Genomic DNA, 18,493 nt, shown 5'->3' on the forward strand with positions numbered 1-18,493 from the left:
TCATTTTGTAATTAAAAGCATAAAATATATCTAACACCCAGTCCAACATTTTATCAGTTAAATAGAACATTTAGTTATCCATTCCAGCTTAAGAAAGGCCTAAAATCTATATTATATCTTGGCTAGCTTGTATACTATCTGAGAAATATCCAATAAAGTATGTATTTTCAGAATTAAATAGCCTGATAGGCTATGAAACTATAATCAGTCTTCAACCCTGTCAGAAATCTGAGAATGACCAAATATCTATACACATAGGAAGTCTAACATGGCTTCCAGAACTGATGGGTTGTAGTGACAAATCTCCACTAGCACAGTCCCCTGTTAGCAACATGTGAGCACAAGTCTTCAGCCTTCTGGCCCCAAATCAACTGACAGACTCTTGAAATGCAGATTTTGAAGGGCCGATCACTCTGTCTTGGCAGGGCTTATCAGTCAACTATTCTGCATAATTTGTCCTTTTTCTGGACAGCATTAGTCTGTAGATGAAACAGGCAGTTTTGTCCAGTGGCTGCCTAGCCACAAAGTATTGCCTCACCTGGAGGTAGAGATGTTCAATTTCTTCATTAAATCACCAAAGGGGAACTGTTAGGAGCAGATATGTCTCAACAAAATATAAATAACTTTAAATCTCATATTTTGTGGAATTTTGATGTTTTTGAAAACCATCCATTTATATAAGGTAATTTGGACTGTTGTCTCCATATCCTAAATATTATCTTGAAAGTACTCTCACAAACTCGGAGCCATGAATTTCTTATTTGACCCTTAACTCACATGTGTAATCAACTCAGAAGTTTGTATCGGCATCAGTAGAAGGACTGTCTCTAAACCTTGTACTTCTAAACTTTTTTGACAAATAAATTCTATGGCAAAGCAAAGATATGATCCCAGCCTATCTACCAAATGAGATTATGACTGTATAACTCAATCTAGCTAATTCCTCCCTGTTAAATTACAACCAATTTTAAATTCCTCATAAAAACAACTTTAGAATAACCATTTTCAGCCTCCCAAAAGTCCAGGGAATTGGGGCGATAACTCCTCTATAACTTCTTCAAGCTGTACATGGGCATTGAGATATCCTTGGGGGTAGGGAGTAGGAAGAATGAAGCAAATGCTGTAGCCAATGAGTCCTGACTGGACCCAGCTGAAAGTCCTTGAGATCAGGAATCCATGCAGGCACACTCTGCAAAATACAATTCTCAAGATAAAAGTTTAGAATTGAGATATCTTTTTGTTTGATTCTCCTGAATCAATTTTTTTCAGGCGGTCTACCTCTATCAAATCTGATCAGTATGACTCTGTGAGGTTTCCAGAGCCTAATCACACTTTTTAAAAACACAAAGACAAAATCTTTCTCCCAAAATATTGTGTTCCTTAGTCTGTAACCAGAAAAGCTTCTATCTTGCACTCTCTCCCAGAGTAATAATATAACTATAAAGCTCAAAGTCACACCCATTATGAAGATTAAACAATTTTTTAAAAAAGGAAGTAAGCTAAACATTAATGTTAAATAATGAGCCTGATAGGCTTTTGTACTCTGTACTATCAGGAAATTAACACAAAATTCCCGTGGAGCCCACATTAAGAGAATCTGAACTTCCTGTTGAGGTAAACATCAAAAGTAACCACAAACCCTCTCTAGCCATATGGCCTTTAGCGGGGTAATGCATAAAACAAACTAAACACATCAATTTTAATACCAATAAGCAACATGTCAAACCAGGACTTTAGTCCAAAATACATCCATCTGTTAAGCTCTGTACCTGGAGCCACAGATTTTTATCTAACCTTAATAACTTGTAAATACCTTCTATCAATTCTAATATCAATAAGCAATGTATCAAACCAGGACTTTAGCCCAAGATATATCCATCTGTTAAGCTCTCTACCAGGAGCCACAGATTTTTATTTAACCTTAATATCCTAAATATATATCCATATGTTAAGCTCTCTACCTGGAGCAACAGATTTTTATTTAACCTTAATAACGTGTAAATACCACAATACTCTACTTGGAGTTAGGGACTAATTTTTCCCTAAGTTCCGAACCATGGATGAAAATCCCCACGTGATTCAGGTAATCTCTTTACTCTCTTCTTTCTAAAAACAAACTTAATCACCTTTTAATACCTGTCATTAAGCAATAGCTTGTCTAACTAGAATTTCAACCCAAAATTCCCATGGAGCCCACGTTAAAAGGAATATGAGTATCCTGAAAGACTTTCTATACAACTTTCTTTAAAAAGCAGTTTTTATTCTCTAACTCTCTGATCTGCTGTTACTTATCACACAGCAGGGGACCTACAGCCTGCCAACTCAGGCTGCTTCTGTATTTTTGTTTAAAGTTCATGTGATGTCTCAACATGGTGCTGGCCTCCTCTTAGAAAATAAAACTTTCTCTCAACTCTTAGGATTACTAGTGGATTCTCGCCCAACAGGGACTCTTAATGTCACGGTCATGAGTTCGAGCCCCACATTGGGCGCCATCTATTGTAAAATTATAAAAAATAAAAACTCCATCTTCTATCCCTACTAGGTCTACACCGAAGTGCCCCAAGATATCTGCTGGATATCTTGCCAGAAGCACACATCCCAACTCCACAGTGTCCCACACACTCTCCCAAATTCAATTCTCCATATGAAAAGCCACACAACACAATAACCTTTGATCCAATTGATAAGATATAATTGCCCACCTAAACATACAAAACCCTATACACTTCCATCCCTTAAAAACATTTATAATGTAACTTGTAAAGGTACAGCGTGGAATCTTAACGTCAGCTGCCATATTGTCCCTGGCTACTCTCCCCTCCTCTTTCATTCCCGTTTCCTCTTCTTCCTTCAAATTTTTCTCCTGCCCATCCTTCCTTCTCATCCAATGACAGGTCTCATTCTCTCTTGTACCTGCCTCACCTATGACATCACACACACACACACACACACACTACACACATATACATACATACATACATACATACATACATACATACATATGTATATATGGTTTTATTGTATGGTCTCTATCTGTTATAAAGAGACATTTCCTTGATGAAAGTAAGAAGTTCACTATGTATACATAACTCTGTGTGTGTGTGTGTGTGTGTGTGTGTGTGTGTGCGTGTGTGTATACCTAAATATAACTTGCTCAGTATGTATAATGTTACTTGTACATATATTTTCAGGGCTGATTATTTCATATTGGGTATGAAATTGGTATGTTCTTCCCCAGGTAAGACAGTTCTCTTGCTCTAAGCATTCCTCAGTTGCTTGTAGTTCTTCATGTAGTGTGGAGGCTCCATGAGTTTTTCCCCTGCTCACTTTACAATGCCTATTTACTTTTTTGCCATTGTTCTGCTCCTGTTCATGCTGTCATGTTGATGAGAATGTATGAGTCTAGATTCAGACATTACTAGACGACACAGTTTCATGGGAAAATCCCTAAACTTCTGGTTCTAACAGTCTTTTCTTCCCCTCTTACTCAATGTTTTCTAAGTCTTAGGTGAGAGAGAATTTGTAGATTTAGTGCTGTGACTAGGCTCCACAAATCTGCATTTTAATTAGTTGTGGTTTTATTGTATCATCTACATCTGTTATAAAGCAATGTTCCTTGATGCAGGGTAAGAGGTATACTTATCTGGGTATAAAACAATATATGTAGAATGTATTTAGAAATTATGCTGCTTTAATAAAGCTGTTGCTATATGTTCTCTTCCAAGATTCATGACTACGATAGCCCTAGGGCATTGACTAGGTTTCTAGCACTGTAAGTCACAATTTCTCCTAAACCCAATTAGAGAACTGTTGGTTACTGGAAAGGCTTGCAGGCCACTATTGTCCCCTTAGGCTTTAGAGAAATTCTTGCTCTGAGAGTCCATTAGGGCTTTGGATGTAGTTTAGTGGTGGTGTGCTTGTTTGCGCATGGATAGACCAGGGTTTGACTCTGAGTACAGCTGAAAAAGAGCTCATTTGTAAACATAAAGAGTGAAAGTTTGTCAAAGAAGGGCAGTGCATTTCAGTGCCCTCCATCTTTCCTTTCCCTTCTTACTTAATGGTCTCTGAGCCTTAGGTGAAAGATTTTAGTGCTGTGACTGGGCTCCACAAATATGCATTTTGATTGGTTATGATTTTATTGTATAGTTTCCATCTGTTATACAGTGATGTTTCCTTGATGAAGGGAAAGAGCTACACTTATCTTGGTATAAAAACAAATGCACAGAATGTATTTAGGAATTATACTTCAGTTGTGCTCTCGGGTTTTTTTTTTTTTCAGAGATGAGATTAATATAAGGTATTCTATTAAAAGAGAGTAAAATACAGCTGGATACCAGTAATCATAATGGTAAAGTAACAGTAGGCAAAAAAAAAAAAACTAAAATGAAAATGAATAAGAATAAGAAAAGATAAAGAAGAGGATAGTCAGATGCATAGGATAAAAATGGAATAAAATTTCATTCCTATGAATGAAATTGCCTAAATCTGTCCTAACAATACTGTCTAAGAATACTGTGGTGTGCAAATTTATTTATTATGATTGCAACACACACATATCTGCATTCAGAAACACACATGCATAAATGCATATATTCATTCACTCAACTTTTTCAATGTTTACAATCTCTATTAGCTCAATTTGCTGCACCTCCTCTCCCTCAGATGGCTTGACTGCACTTCTCGTAGTTCTGAGTGTGGAAATACAAATAATTTCACTGGGGAGCCCCTTCCTTCTAGGAGCCCCTTCTGTCCTTGTAAAGTAGGTCAAATAGGCATTTTAGGTACCTTCTTTGCTCCCTTAGGTGATCCTCAAGCCCCAGGACCTCTCCCTGATCTCATGGGTTTATGGAAGGTCAGGTTTCTTTCACATGTACTTTATCCACCCACTGACTCCATGGAGTCCGACTTCATTCTTACGGGGCACAGATCTCCAGCTAGTCCATGCTTTCTTTCACAGACAATTTGTTTAGGAGTTGTTGCTCAGTCTGTGTTTGAGCAGGGAAAAGAATCAAAATATTTCAACTCTGCCTGGTTAGTAGGTTGTGTCTTGGTCTAGTTTTTCTCTCAAATGTGGCTTCTGTCAATGAATATGTTTACTTAATATTTTTTTTTTACTTTTTATGCAGTGAACATTTCCTTCTTTAAGATCAAGTATAAAAGTTAACTAGGGTTTCATATTTTACCCCATGAGATGTTTGAAATTAGGCAAACCAATTCAGGTTATATCTGACTATGCTAGTATATTGACATAACATATGAAAACATACAAGTTACATAACTTTGCAAGAAATGTGACTGTGTTTAATGTGAAGTATGTAGGTAAATAGTTCACAAGTCATCTTATTAATATGGGGGTCCCACATGCATTCTGATGATTTGCACCATACAGTCACAATCAAACAAAACACTTACTATCTTCTTGAATCATTTCATTTAATAAGGCCATTGAGAGCCATCACAATTCCTGGACGCACACAAGCAGCTAGCTCCATATTTTATCCATGTTTTTTTTTTGATTTTCTGTACAAATCTAGCCCATATATTCCTGTCCTCTCCAATCTCAAATGAATGTTGAATAATTATAGGTCAATGACCACACTTATACTTCAAACAACCCCGCAAGCAGCAGACTCCCACTCTAAATTCTCAGCATTGAAAATTCTGCAAGTCATGACCAAATGTTGTCTACTGCACCTACTCTTCCTAGTTTAAAAGTTTTTGAGTCCCTGGACACTTTGCTAACAACTTCCCACGATGCCTTTAAGAAAACCGGCACTGGAGATTGTACTTGTTTTGCATGTTCCTGTTCACACAGCTGGCGGATACAAGAAGGCAAAATTTGGGGAACATTTCTTCTTTATTTAATTCCTTCTGCAGGTGTCATTTCTGTGCTTCAGCCATCTGGTGTTCTGCAGAGTAGAATTTTAATACCAGCTATTTATTCAGACATACATGCTAAATAAAAGCCTCCTCCAAATAATAGTATTAAAACGCCCAAGAAGACAAATATATTTTATGTTTGTTTTTAGTCTGTTGAGAGCGGTGTGATTTGAAAGCGTTGTACCTGTTTAGTAGACCTTGTTGGGAAAGGGTACATGAGATATGGTGTTAACAGTGGGCTTTCTTCCTGCATCATAACCCTAGTGAAAAATTGAGAACATTCCACAGGATTATCAGCCCCAGATTCAACATATCGCTATGCCCTCTTCCCTTTTCTGGAAAAGGTTTAGTGGGTAGAAACCACAGATATAGAAAAGCATCTCTAATCTTTCCCTATCATAAGATCATAGAGCATGATTTTGTAACAGGACCCCAGATCTTAGAAGTCTTCCAGATCTTAGCACAATTGACTCCATGACAGAAGTATCATTCAGGCTGTAAAACCCAGAATGTGACAGCATCACCTTCCAAAAATAAAACAAAGACCCAACCCTTTACAATCTATAGTTATGGGAAAGTCTCTAAATGTATTAACCTTGCTCTTTGGGTTTTATAGTTCTGCTTCTGGATAACTGTTCTTGTTAACTGACTATGTTAACCCATAACGTGGTTTTTGTGCTTAAAAGCTCACTCTGAGAAAGGCTCAGGTCTACACTGGCCTCCTGAACACCCAGTGTAGTTGATGGTTGGCTAATAAAGAGTTTTTATTGGCTTCAACCCATGCCCAAGCAGTCTTCTCTGATGAATACCCCATAACAATTTGAGATGAGACCTCCTGCCCCATAGGTGAGATGGGGTGTTAATAGTTAATAGTGTCCTATGCTAGTTTCAGACTACTGATAGTCATGCTCTAACCTTCAAAGAGAGGTTCTGTTTTCTTTTCTTTTTTTAAAAAAGAGTTTATTTTGGATTTATGTTTCCAGAAGGTTAGAGTCCGTAATGGCAGGGTAGAGGTAATATAAGAGCTGGATCAATAGTTGAGAGTTCACATCTTGGACCATAAATGGGAAGCAGAGAGCTAACTTAAAGATGAATCTTTTGAAACTACAAACCCCACCCTCTGTGAAAAACCTCCTTCAGCAAGACTATACCTCCTACTTCTCCCCAAACAACTACCATTTAGGGATTAAATATTCAAATGTTCAATATTATGGGGAGATCTTATTCAAATTCACATGCTTTATAGACCCTTTTGAACTAAATTTTAGAGTGAAATAGATCTATTTCAAAACACAATAATCTTTTTATCTTCATTTTGTTAAAAGGGGACTTACTTGTATATGTTTAATAGATGGGACCATCTGGATTAGAATATTGGGTTCAACTCACTGTTCTTTCTTCTACATAATTGTGCAAGCTATTTAGCTCCAGAGAAAGCTGGAGGAAATATTATGGCCTTGTTATTAACAAAAGTGAATATGGCAAAGATGAACATAAAATTGGAGGTACCTTGAAATACCTTTGCCTCAGTTTCCCCATCCACAGACAGTCTGTCAGCCAGTAGAACATCTGATGAGATGGGTTATGGAAAGTCCCTTTGCCAATTATCTTTCAGTGTATTTTTTAAAATTATTTTAACATTCACTTAATTCAGTAATTCTCTATGAGAATTTTAAAAGTGTTATTTCTATTTACACGCCCGTGTGCTTGTATATGAATATGTGCATATGGCTGCCCGTGGAGGTCAGAATGTGTCAGAGTCCCTACTCTGTGCTGGTTCATGATAAGTGTAGCAGAGGTCATTCTAGCTCCACGTGGGAAGGGTGCAGCCTCTGGATCATTAGCGGGCACTCTGGACAGCAAGCAGGTTTTCCTGTGGTTCCTCAGCAGTTGAAATTAGAGTGGCAGAAATTAGTAGATGGAGGACTGCCAATAGGGGGTGTGGGTGCATGGCCCTCAGATTGTCGTGTTGGGGATCCCAGAAGGATCACAATTGGAGACTGTCTGTACAGTGAGAAGGTACTGGCTTGTGGTAGTGGTGTTAGGGCCCCAGAGGTGGATCATCTATTTGTAGCTTAAGCAAGGGACTTCCCACAGATCCTCAGATATGAGTGGTCCTCTGTGGGATTTTGAGAGTCAGAGGACAGATTATTTTGGTAATGAAAAACAGCAACAACAGCAGCAACAGCAACAACAAAGTCTGGGTTACCCTGGTAGAATGAAAATGCCCCCCATGGATTTACAAGGAGTGGAACTATTAAGAGATGTGGCCTTGTTGGTGTAGGCGTGGACTTGCTGGAGGAAGTGTGTCACCAGGGTGGGCTTTGAGGTTTCACACGCTCACGTCAGGTCCAGTGTCACTCTGTTTCTGCTCTCTTCACATCTGGATGTAGAATTTGCAAGCTCCTTCATCAGCATCATGGTTTTGGTTATGACAATAATGGACTAAGCCTCCAAAAACAGCAAGTGAGCCCCAGTTAAATGTTTTCCATTTTTAAGAGCTGCAGTTTTCCTAGTGTCTCTTCACAATGATTAAATCCTTACTAAGATACTGCTGAGTAAAAAATTTTCTGAACCATCTGCTGCCCGGGTCTTCCCCCTGGGGTATCTATCCAGGCTCTGTTGCTCACCAGGCTGACCAGGGAGGAGCGAAGCTTAGACAGGATCTCAGTTGGATGAATACAGGACAAACCCCCTCTCACAGAAGTGGTTCTCAGTGAAACAGCTCTCTCTTTTTTGGGTGTGTGTGTATGAAGAAGTGCTATATAAACCTTGGGGAGTGGGTAGGGGTTTTGGGGGTGAGTGTACATCATTGGCTGGGGCTGAGGTGCTGGGAAATTTTGCTTCATTTGCAGGAAGAGGAATTCCAGGTGCTTGCTGGACATGTCCTCATCAGGAAAGAGGAAGTTTAACATAAAATGTGGTTGCCAGGCAACTTGACTACCTCAAGGGCAGTAAGGGGGTCTTAATGCTTATGTGTGCGGGGACATGCCGGTTCTGAGCAGGGAGGAAACAGTGCTATTCTTACTGTTCTTAGGATGAGAATTTTTGGGTTTGGACACGTCTCGATCTCACACTCTCTGGACAGGCTCCCCAAGTCCCATGGCTTTTTGGCTCCATAGTCAGCCTGTTAACACCAGGTAATACTGAGAGATAAGTTACACGTTTCCTAGTGAGGCTATGTGCTGTGTTTTCCAGTCCTGCCCAAGCCAATGAAAAAGAATCACCAGGAAGATCACAATACTATTTAAAAAAAAAAACACTTTTGTCCTAAAGCACTTAATATGAGAGTTTGTCAGCAGCAGACACTAGCTGTTATTAGAGAATTATTATTATTATTATTAATTATTATTATTATTATTATTATTATTATTTTGGTGATTCTCAAAATTGCAAGAATATTGGCTTTTAAATCTTTTCTCAAGTGAATTGGATAATGTCCTCCTAAGTTCAAATTCTCCCTAAACTTCAGAATGTGAACTTATTTATAAATAGGGCCTTTGGAGACGCAATTAACACAAGGACTATCATGACAACATACTGAGTTTGGATGACCATTGGCAGTTCTTGTTCAAAGATAGAAAAGGACACACAGAGTGCAGAAAGAGAGAGAGAGAGAGAGAGTGAGAGAGAGAGAGAGGGAGAGAGAGAGAGAGAGAGAGAGAGAGAGAGAGAGAGAGAGAGAAGGTAGGGCAGGGCACAGGGAAAGGAAGGGCATTGGAGCTTGGAGCTTGCTGGCTGCCAGCCTGAATCCTGGGTCAGTGAAAAATCCCATTTCCAGGGAATAAGGTGAAATGTGAGGGAGCAGAGCACCCACGATCTTCTTCTGGCTTATCCACACATGGGTATGCATGGCTGAACCTCACATACAACACAGATATCTCCCTCTTCTTCTCCCTCTCCCTCCCCCCTCTACACCCCCTTTCTCTCTCACACACACACACACAGATGGACACATACAGAGACTGGTGGCACTTTTAATCCCAGCACTGGGGAGGCAGAAATAGGAGGATCCCTGGAATTTTGATGGCCATGCAGTCTAGCAGAATCAGCAAACTCCAGGTTCAGTGAAGGACCCTATCTCAAAAAGTAAGATGGAGAGCCATAATGGTTTGTGTTGACTGTCAATTTAACAGGGTTGGGAATTACTTCAGAGGCAAACCTCTAGGCACAACTGGGAGGAATTACTTTGATTAGGTCATCCTCTGGGAAAGTCTGTATGGCATTATCTTGATTGAAGTGCAAAGGCAGCCTCTAAAGGCTAGGGCATCATTCCTTGGCTTGGGTACCAGACTGCATAAAAAGGAGAAAGCTAGCTAAACGCAGCATTCACCTCTCCCCACTTCTGGACTGTGAGTATCACGTGATCCGTTGCCTCAAACTCCTGCAACCAAATGTTCCTTTCTCGATTGACTGCTTCTGGAACTATGAGTCCAAACAAGGCCTTTCCTTCTTTATTTGCTACTGTGAGGCATCTTGTTACAGCAAGGAGGAAAGTAATAAAGACAAGTGAAGGAAGATGTCTGTGTTAACCCCTGGCCTCTGCGCACCCCTCCTTGGGCAGGTACACCCGCGTGAGAAAAAAAAATGGTGTTTTAAATATTTCTAGAACCAGAAAGCCTGATCTTTAAAAAAATGTCAAGGCTGTGTATGATCTCTGTCTTAAAACAGTTGCTCTGCCACTAGAAATCTCTTCCAGGGCCCTTGTCACTGACTTCCTGGTGTGGCCCCTCTATTGCTCTCCATTCTTGAACCCTGTCAAGGGTGGCCTAGGACAAGACAGAAGGAAAGCAGTGGAGAAAACATAGAGAAGTGGACAGCTGGTAAGCATAATGGCTACAAACACTGCTTTTCAAACCGGTTCTCTTTCCCAGGACCTCCCTGAGTTCTGCCGTTTGGAGTAACTGCTCTGAAGACACACATTGGACTTGAGTATGACATCACATCCGTAATGACACACAGAATAAGGTGTCTGGTTTTTCACATGAAGGACAATGAGTGTGCCCAAGATAGAGTGTGTAATAATGATGTCACAGTCACTCCATGATAGCATATGGAAATTCATGATTATTTTAGACCCTGGTCAAAAGTGTCAGTATGTGAATAATTCATTAGGCAGTGCTGTGTATTTTATCCCATTTTTTTCTCTCACTTTGCAACCGAGTAGGTTGTAATTTTTAGCATCTTACTTTCTATGCCATTACTGACATTGTGAGAAAATGGGAGGATATATTTGGATTAGCATTTATATAAGATTTTTATTTTTATGAATCACTTTAGAAAAGTTTATATTAGTTTTATTTTTCTTGGTCGTGCTTGTACTCTGCTATTTGCATTTTGCAACCAGATTCACTGAAATTCAAGAAGTTACCAAATAACTGACCTGAAAGTTAATAGGAAAGTGGAGATTAATCATAGGTGTATTTTAGGCTTGCTGTATTGAACATAGCATCTTGTCCAAGTCAACCAGACCAAACCTGTCAGTGAGGGGAAGACAAGCTGATTACATTTCTGGCAGATCTAGAAGCTAATTAATCAGTCAGTGAGGCAAAGTTAGCCATAAGCCTTGACCATATTTCAGAAACATCAGCTCAAGTTTAGTTTGGGGGAAGACTCAGACTATTGTAATACCTTTCTTCTGAGTTTCAGACCTGTTTTTAGATGGTCTAATGTATTGTGCATCAGCTAGATTTTCAAAAACCGGCCTATTCAAGATGGTCAGTCACTTAGCTGGATGGTGGCGGCCTACACCTTTAATCACAGCAGAATCAGCTGGATATTTGTGAGTTCAAGGCCAGCTGGTCTATCTACAGAGCTAGTTCCAGGACAGCCAAAATTATAGAGAGAATTCCTGTCTGAAACAACAACAACAGCAACAACAACAACAGCCACCACTACAGCCACCATCCTCCAAAAAAACCCCAAAAGAATAAAACCCAAAAAGACTTTCTGTCACTCTACTTGAGAACTTTATACATGAGCTGCTGTTGAAATATTTTACATTAAACTGGATGCCAGGACCTGACATGAGTCCATTCTTTCTCATAAGTGTAAAAGATACTTGGTGTCCTGGGTATTTGTTTTTCCATTTAAGTTTAAGAATTGCTCTTTCAAGGTCTGTAAACAATTGTGTGGAATTTTGATGAAAATTGCATTGCGTCCGGAGATTGCTTTTGGTTAAGATGGCTGTTTTTATTATGTTAATCCTAACAATCCATGAGACTGGGAGATCTTTCCATCTTCTGATACCTTCCTCAATTTCTTTCTTCAGGAACTTGAAGTTCTTGAAGGTCTTTTGCTTGCTTGAATAGAGTTACATAAAGATATTTTATATTGTTTGTGGTTATTGTAAATGGTGTTGCTTGCCTCAGCCTGTTTATCATTTGTATAAAGGAGAACTACTGATTTTTTGAGTTGATTTTGTATCTAGTCACTTTACTGAAGGTGTTTATAAGCTGTAGTTCTTTGGAAGAATTTTGGAGGTCCCTTATATATACTATCATATCATCTGTAAATAGTGATATTTTACTTCTTTCTTTCCAATTTGTATACTCTTTATCTCCTTTAGTTGTCTTATTGCTGTAGCTAGAAATTACAGTACTATGTTGAATAGAGTTGGACAGCTTTCTTTTGTACCTGATTTTACTGATATTGCTTGAAGTTTCTCTCTATTTAATTTGATGTTGGCTATTGGCTTGCAGTATATTGCTTTAATTATGTTTATGTATGCATCTTATATCCACCGTGTCTATGACTGTCCATGACTTTTAACATGAAGGGACGTTAGATTTTGTCGAAGGCTTTTTCAGCATTCAATGAGATGATCATGAGTTTTTTTTTCCTTTGAGTTTGTTTATATGGTAGATTAAGTTGATGGATTTTCATATTTTGAACCATTGCTACAGCCCTAGGATAAAGCCTACTTCATCAAGGTGGATGGTATTTTCCCCTGTGCTATTGGATTCAGTTTATGAGTATTTTATTATTTTTGTATTAATGTTCATAAGGGAAACTGGTCTGAAATTCTTTTTCTCTATTGAGTTTTTGTGTGTTCTAGGTATCAGGGTGAGTTTTCCCTCATAGAAACAGTGTGGAAAAGCTCTTGTTTCTATTTTGTGGAATAGTTTGAGGACTAGTGGTAATTAGAACATCTCTGAAAGTCTGCTAGCATTCTGTGATAAGACCATCTGGCCCCCGGGGTTTTTTTGATTGGGAGACTTTTGATGTCTGTTTATATTTCCTGTACAGTAAAAGAACTTCTAGAAGTACCACAAGTTTTGACTTCAAGCTATACTACAGAGCAATAGTAATAAAAACTGCATGATATTGTTAGAAAACAGACAGGTTGATCAATGGAATCAAATCGATGACCCAGGAATAAAGCTACACACCTACAAACACTTGATTTTTGACAAAGAAGCCAAAGCCATACAATGGAAAAGGGAGAGCATCTTCAACAAATGGTGCTGGTCCAACTGGATGTCTGCATATAAAAGAATGCAAATACACCCATATATATCACCCTGCACAAAACTCAAGTCCTGGTGACTCAAAGACATCAAATAAAACTGGACACCCTAAATCTAATAGAAGAGAAAATGGGGTACTGCCTTGAACATATTTGCATAGGAGGCAAATTCATGAATAGAACACCAATGTCTCAGCTACTAAAATGAACAATTAATAAATGGGACCTCTTCTCAAACTACAAACCAACAATGAAGATAATGGTCACCAAATTTTTCAATATGTCTTTTGGATGGCTAATTAATTATTCTGAAGTATAATTTTTACAGGGATATAGAAGACTATATCTTTAGGCACTTATGGTATTATTCCTAAGAAATCAATTCAGTCCTAGATCATAAGTAAATAGTATAGCAAACAGATTGTAGTAATTGGAAAGAATAATGAATGTAAGATACTTAGAATTATGGCTTAGTTGTCAACTTGAGGCTCCTTACAAGAGCGATCCTCAGTAGAGAGTTGCATCAATCAGATTGATATGTGGCCATGTCATTGAGGTATTTTTTAAATTGTTAATTGATTTAGTAGGGGATAAGTGTATCTGGGCTGCATTAAAAAATGTTCAAGCTATCTGGAGAGGTAAAACCAATAAGCAGTACTCCTCCATGATCTCTGCTTCAGGTCCTGCTTCCTGGTTTTAGGTGTCTGACTGCATTTTCCCCTATGATGGTCTGTAAAGGTTGTAAGAAACTCTTTTCTCCCTAATTTGCTATGGCTCAGTTTTTGATACAGCCACAAACCAAGCTAGGATGCTTGGTTAATGTTTGGATAAGAAAGTAAATGTGAATTATAGAATTGCTTCAATGGAAACATTCATCTTTGGAAATAAAATAATTTTGATTGACAAAAAAAAAATAAATGGGACCTCATGAAGTGGAAAAGCTTTTGCATGACTAAGGACAACATCAATAGGACAAATAGGAGCTTATAGAATGGGAAAAAATCCTTCACCAACCCTACATCTGACAGAGGACTAAAACCTAAGATATATAAAGAACTCAATACACTAGACAGCAACGAACTAAACAACCCAATTAAAAATGGGGTACAGATGATTCCTGCCAGATGTAGTGGTGGTGGTTGGTTCAGAGAACTGTGCGATTCTCTTCCATTTTTGTTTTCACCTCCATTCTGCCTAGTCTGTAGGTCGCAGTTATGGTCATAAGAGGAAGAAGCAGCTGGGGCTGTGGTGCTGGTATTGTAACAGAGATTTTGATGATGAGAAGATCCTCATACAGCACCAAAAAGCAAAGCTTTTTAAATGCCACATATGTCATAAGAAATTGTACACAGGACCTGCTTTAGCTATTCATGCTTGCAGGTGCATAAAGAAACCATAGATGCGGTACCAAATGCAATACCTGGGAGAACAGACATAGAGTTGGAAATAAATGGCATGGAAGGTATTCCAGAAAAAGATATGGATGAAAGATGACGACTTCTTGAACAGAAAACACAAGAAACACAAGTCCAAAAAAAGAAACAAGACGATTCTGATGAATATGATGATGACAACCACAGCCTGTTCAACCTCAGCAAGGTTACGTCCCACCAATCGCTCAGCCAGGACTGTATCCAGTTCCAGGGGCACCAGGACTGCCTCCAGGTAGACCTCCATTGATGTCAGGTGGTCCTCTCCTGATGCCAGATATGCCTCCAGTTATGCCAGGAGCGCCACCTGGATTGCATCATCAGAGAAAATACACCTAATCATTTTGCGGTGAAAGCATAATGATGCCAACGGGTGGAATGATGCCACCAGGACCTGGAATACCACCTCTGATGCTGAGTATGCCACCAGGTATGCAGTATGCTCCCACCTGTATGTCCTGGAATTCCTCTAATGACTCAAGCACAGGCTGTCTCAGCACCAGCTATTTTTCTTAAGGCCACCTGTGCCAATAGCAGCAGCCTCACAGCCTCCACTTACTAAGCCTCTTTTCCCCAGTGCTGGACAGGCTCAGGCAGCTGTCCAAGGACCTGTTGGTACAGATTTTAAGCCCTTAAATAGTACTACTGCAACAACAACTACGGAAGCCCCAAGGCCTACATTCCCTGCTTATACAGTCTACAGCTTCAACCACTAGTTCAACAAACAGCACTGCAGCAAAACCAGCAGCGTCAATAACAGGTAAGCCTCCTACACTGACAACCACCAGTGCAACCAGCAAGTTCATCCATCCAGATGAGGATATACTGCTGGAAGAAAGAAGGGCACAGTTCCCTAAATATCAGTGATAGCTTCCTCGACCAGGACAAACCTGGTTGGTAATCCACCAGTTGGACCAATTAGGGGTATGATGCTACCACAGCCAGATACCATAGCACCAAGGAATGAGGTCTCTGATGCTACCTCATGGTCAGTATGGTGGTCACCATCAAGGAATGCCTGGTTATCTTCCTGGCACTATGCCACCATATGGACAGGGACCACCAATGGTACCCCCTTACCAAGGTGGGCCTCTTCGACCTCCAAGGGGAATGAGACCTCCTGAAATGTCGCAAGGTGGCTGTTACTGATCTTACTTCATCAAGTCTAATAGGTTTGGAGATCAAACATTTTCTCAACTTGTGCTTCTGTCTATAAGGCTTCATTGTGACTTTAAGAAACATAATCTTCCCACATACCAGGAAATATTGAACATTTATTGGACATGGGAGAAATTATTTGGAATAAAAAAACAGGAACTTTTCCTGAAGTTGCCATTTATACTGTATGGCTTCTTTTCCAGGTTTCATCTAGGCTTTTAGAAGGGAAGTATAGTAAATTTGGTTTGTTAAATTGTGAAGGCACTGGAATTACATGAACTTACCACCTTAAATAAAGGCAAGTTCCGTAAGATTACATTGCTATTTGTAAAGTTATGTTTTCACAGCATTTCCAATGTTGTTGGACTTTATGTACCCAACCTAGCTTGGTGAGGGTTGTAACTGTTTCCAAGTACATGTACATGGGAAGTATGAATGTGTAACAATATTTAATGTAATTACAGAGTTCTTCCTGTTGCAGGGTTTAAGAAAACTGGGCCATTATTATGGTCATGTGACTTTTCTGTAGTGTTAAACTTCATTGTAATAGAATGAGACAAAAATTTATGTCTTTTTATTCATAACCAAGCTGTGGACCACTGCCTGAAAGGTTTGTACAGTTGCTTGCCACAGTAGATGTCCACATAATAAAACTCAGTTACCAATGGAAGAAATGGGGTACAGAGTTAAACAGGGAATTCTCAACAGAGAAATCACTAATGGCTGAGACGCACTTAAAGAAATGGTCCATGTCCTTAGTCATCAAGGAAATACAAATCAAAACAACTCTGAGATTCTATCTTGTACCTATCTTAACACCCATGAGAACGGCTAAGATCAAAAAGTCAAAGTATAGTACATGCTAGCAAGGATGTGGAGGAAGGGGAATTCTACGCCATTGCTGGTGGGAATGCAAACTTGTATAACTATTTTGGAAGTAAATTTTCTCAAAAAAATTGGGAATAGTTCTACCCCAAGACCCAGCTATAACACTCCAGGGCATATATTCAGAAGACGTCCCATCATACCACAAGGACACTTGCTCAACTATGTTCATAGCAGCATTATTGATAATAACCAGAAACTAGAAACAGACTAGATGTCCCTCAACTGAAGAATTAATAAAGAAAACATGGCACATCTATACAATGGAATACTATTCAGCTATTAAAAACAAAGACATCATGAAAGGCAAATGAATGGAACTAGAAAATAGTATTCTGAGTAAGATAACCAAGACCAAGAAAGACACGCATGGTATATACTCACTGATAAGTGGTTATTAGCCATAAAGTTCAGGATATCCATGATACACTCCAAAGACCCTAAGAAACTAAACAAGAAGTAAGGCCCAAGTGGGGATGCTGGGATCTCACTCAGGGGAAACAGAAGAGTCACTGGAGGTAGATGGAGGAGGGAAATAGGTGGGAATGGGGATGGGAACAGGGATAAGGATCAGGTGTTGCACTGGGGAGGTCTGGGAGTGAGAATGGAAATTGATGAGGGGCATCTCTGGACTTGCTGGAAACCTGGGAAGGAGTTTACATCAGGAGTTTATGGGGGTGACTCTAGCTGAGACTGTTACCAGCAGGGGATATATGCAGACTGAAGTGGCTACCTCCTGTAGGGGTCTTCCAGTGGAGGGAGGGGTATCACAAAACCTTCTACCCAAAACTTTTCCTGCTTACAAGATGTGCATTGTTAAAGAAGGAGCAGAGATTGAGGAAGCAACCAACCAATGAAGAGCCCATCTTGAGACACATCCTACATAAGAGAGCCAAACCCTGACACTAATAATGATAATCTGCTTTGCTTGCAGACAGGAACTCCTGAGAGGCTCAAAAACTCACAGTCAAACAGCAGGCAGAGCTTAGGGAGTCTGGTGGAAGAGAGGCAGATAGAGTTGAGCGAGCTGGAGGGGTCAAGCCTACCACAAGAAGACCTACAGAGTCAACTAACCTGGGTCCATGGGGGCTCACAGAGACTAAACCAGCAACCAAAGAGCGTGCAGCATTGGACCTAGGCCCCCTATTATTTGTAGCAGAGATGCAGCTTGGTTTTCATGTGGGTCCCCTAACAAGTGGAACAGAGGCTCTTTGACTCTATTGACTATCATTGGATCCCATTCCCCTAACTGGACTGCTTGTTGGGCCTCAGTGGAGAGCACGTGTTTAGTCTTGCTGGGACTAAGATACCCAAGGTCCCCACCTTTCTCTGAGGAGAAGGGAATGGGCTAATGTGAGGAGAAATTTGTAGGGGAGGGACTGGGAGGAGGGGAGGAAGGGGGACTGGGATCAGGAAGTAAAGCAAATAAATAAAATAATGGAAAAAATTCAGAAGAGCTTTCTTTGCTCTTTTTCTGTTATTGTTTAAAATTTGATTTTTGGTATGCATCCAAATGCTGTTGAATAAAACATAAAAGACACTGACACTCAAAAACAAAGATGCTCGGTGATCAGGAGCAAATAATTGTGCTCACTCCCCTTTCTTGACTTGGCATGTGCTGGTTTAGTTTAATTCATTTCTGGACCATTCACACATTCTAGCAAAACCCGTT

General features: G+C 39.6%; 1 pseudogene; it reads left to right on the plus strand.

Moving 5' to 3' along the window:
• The window catches only part of Zfp207-ps1 (zinc finger protein 207, pseudogene 1), a 43,041-nt pseudogene extending 26,937 nt beyond the window's left edge, over positions 1 to 16,104 (plus strand).
• The last annotated feature ends 2,389 nt before the right edge of the window (positions 16,105 to 18,493 follow it).

The sequence above is a fragment of the Rattus norvegicus genome, chromosome 9, assembly GCF_036323735.1.
Source record: "Rattus norvegicus strain BN/NHsdMcwi chromosome 9, GRCr8, whole genome shotgun sequence".
Taxonomy (NCBI): domain Eukaryota; kingdom Metazoa; phylum Chordata; class Mammalia; order Rodentia; family Muridae; genus Rattus; species Rattus norvegicus.